Source organism: Hermetia illucens, chromosome 5, assembly GCF_905115235.1.
Source record: "Hermetia illucens chromosome 5, iHerIll2.2.curated.20191125, whole genome shotgun sequence".
NCBI classification, from domain to species: Eukaryota; Metazoa; Arthropoda; class Insecta; order Diptera; family Stratiomyidae; genus Hermetia; species Hermetia illucens.
The window spans coordinates 11392120-11395441 of record NC_051853.1 but is presented as its reverse complement, the minus strand read 5'-3'; positions in this window follow the sequence as shown (position 1 = coordinate 11395441).

Sequence of the window (3322 nt, the reverse complement as noted above, 5' to 3'; positions counted from 1 at the left end):
CACGGCTATCGGAGGCAACGGCTAGGTCTTACGATCTGAGCAGTCCGTACTAATAAGGAGGAAATTTTCTCCCAATTAGGAAAGACTTTATCTTCCCAAGGCTTTAAACTTTTTTTTTTTTATGGATGGAGGTGGAAATCTTAGAAAGACGCTGCTGCGCCAGGTTGCAGCAGTGTGTGGGATTCGCACCCACTAAAACCACCCCCACTCTTCCGCCCCTCCCCGCGGGACCACCGTGAAGTATTACTTCGCGGGGGAGGCTCTGGTTCGCTATACCAGCTCGTCCATGTCACGTCTCTGTCGCGCCGCCTTCCGAGTTCGATCCAACTCCAGGAGTTTTGTCTACACCACGGCTACTGCCTCATTTACCGCCATCCAGTTTTCCTCCAACTTCAACATCTCTTCCACCAGGTTGGAGGGCTCGATGTCCGCCCCTAAGATGCTGTTCAACCTCCTTTTCCGCTGCAGAAATCTGGGACAATGGAACATAACGTGTTCCGGGTCCTCGAGTGTAGCACCGCATTCAGGACAGTTGGGCGACTCGTCCAACTCGAAGCGATGCAAGTACTTCCTATAGCCACCGTGTCCCCTAAGGAACTGTGTCAGGTGGTAATTCAATTCTCCGTGCTTTCGGTTGACCCATTTCTCGATACACGGGATCAATGTATGGGTCCACCTGCCCTTGTCGGAGTTATCCCATCGTTGTTGCCACTTGCTACAAAACTCTCTCCTGATGGTTTTTCGGAAATCCGCATTCACCTCGGCTGGATTTGTCTTCCGTTTCTCGTAGAGCCAGTGTGCCTCGCTCGCTAGAAGATCTATAGGGATCATTCCTGCGATAACACACACTGCCTCTGTCGACGCCGTCCTAAATGCGCTGCACACCCTTAGCGCAATTGGCCGGTATGCCGAAAATATCTTCCTCCAGTTGACAGCGTGGTTCAACGCTCCCGCCCAGACAGGGGCCGCGTATAGCAGGATCGACCTCACCACTCCCGCAATGAATAGCCTGCGACTATACTTCGGCCCTCCCACGTTAGGCATCATCCTTGCAAGGGATGAGCTGGCATTTGCTGCCTTCTCTCGCGCATAATCCAAGTGTCCCTTGTAACTCAGCTTGGCATCGACCATCACCCCCAGGTATTTGACAACCGATTTTGAGACGACCTCACGATTACCAACCTGGATGGTAACCGTGTTGTTCTTCCTACGGTTAGTAATGAGGACCGCCTGCGTCTTTTCGTCCGCCAGGTCCAGCTTGGCCATTCGTAACCATGACTTGATGGTATGAATGGCTTCATTTGCATAAAGCTCCACGTCCTCGGGATGCTTTGCAATTGCAACTACCGCCAGGTCGTCCGCAAAACAAATCAGCGTTGTCTCCTTCGGCACGCGAAGGCCAACCACTCCGTCGTACATTATGTTCCACAGCAGCGGTCCCAATACAGAACCTTGAGGCATACCTGCTGTCACAATGTACTCCTTCGGCCCGTCGTCCGTCTCGTACCAGAGAAGTCTGTCCGAAAAGTAACTCTCGATGAGCCGAGCCAAGTAGCTAGGAACACCCAGTTTGGCCAAAGCGCCCTTAATCGAGCCCCAGTTGGCCGAGTTTAAAAGCATTTTTGATGTCCAGCGTCACCAGAGCACAGCATTTGCCCATGGCCATTGCATTTCGAGCCAATTCCACGACCTTTGCTACTGCATCGACCGTAGAACCCCCTCCAACATCTTCCCCATGGTGTCTAAGAGACAAATAGGGCGATATGAAGAGGGCACGCCGGGTGGTTTTCGGGGCTTCGGTAGCAAGACCAGCTTCTGCCTCTTCCACTGGGCGGGAAACACTCCTTCCGCCCTTGCGAGCCACCTTGGTCTGGCCTTGACCGCCACCTTCAGAGCCCTGTTCGGAATTCCGTCCAATCCCGGAGCCTTGCTGTCCCCAATACGTCTGCAGATTTCCCAAAGTTCCTCTTCGGTAACATCAGGGATCGAGAAGACGTCCTGCTGAGCTGCCAGTTCGGGTTCTCTTTCGTCCTGCTCCTGCTGCGGGAAAAGAGTTGTAATTATTTGTAACAAGAGCCGTGGGCATGTCACCTGAGGTGATTTTCGCCCGCGGATCTTCTTCATTACAACTTGGTAGGCTGTACCCCACGGATTCGTATTAGCCTCCATGCAGAGCTTCTGGTAGCATTCCCGCTTGCTTCTCCGAATGGCCTTCTTAAGGTTGCTTCGCAGATCCCTGTCCTTCACTCGGAGACAAGAGGATCTCAAGGCAGCGATCTCCGTATTCCACTAGTAGTTTGGCCTCTTGCCGTGATGCAAACGTCGTCGTGGCATCGTAGTGTCGCATGCTTCGGTTACACACTGAGACAGCTGTGTAACCCTTTCTACCGCTGTTCCATCCGGATCATGGGCTCCCTCCAATGTGGCCAGGAATGTCTCCTCGCCTTAGCCTTTCCACCTCCAGAGCGTCGTTAACTGCTTCCCCGGTTTCCAATGCGGAGGAAGATGGCCTGGTGGTCACTGTGGGTGTAGTGCTCACTCACTTGCCAAGCCATCTCCCTCACCAGTGAAGTGCTAACAAATGTCAGGTCAACGATCGAACCCGACGCTCTTCCCCGAAACGCATCCAACGTTGGCCAACACGATGTCCAGCTCCGCAAAAGACTCCAACAGAATTTGACCTCTGGTGTTCGTCGATCGGCTTCCCCACTCCAGGGCCCACCCGTTGAAATCGCCCGCAATGATTTTAGGGCTGGGGTCTCTAGCGTCCAACACCAGACTGTCTAACATCTCCTCATATTGTGCTAAGGTTGCACTAGGAGGAGCGTGGCAGCTGTAAATATGGACACCGTTGACTTTCGTCCTTATAAAACCGGCTGCCGGGGGGGCCATGACTTCCTGAATGGCCTGTCTTCCGCACGCCCAGATTGCTCCACCGCCCAAGTCGCACCGCCGTAGTTTCTGTAAGGCTCACAAATAACCGCGACATCGACATTCGACTCTCGAATGGTTTGCGAGAGCAGGTCCTGAGCTGCCTCACAGTGATTGAGATGGCTTTAAACTTCGCTTTGGATCAGTAGGCGTATGCTCTAAAATATCACATCTAAGTTTAGCCGCCTCAAAAACGAAGATGGGCTCAGGCAGTAGCAAGCAGCTCTTCTCTTGGTAAACGGAAGGGTACATAACGAACCCTGCGGCCATTTTTCAAAAAGAGATTCGCGGATATCTTGGTGTCCAACATAATCTCCACTTGGAGCAAACATGGAGAGAGCCGAAAGGCCAAGGATTTTTCCTACTATTGTTGTTCATGAACCGAATGTTA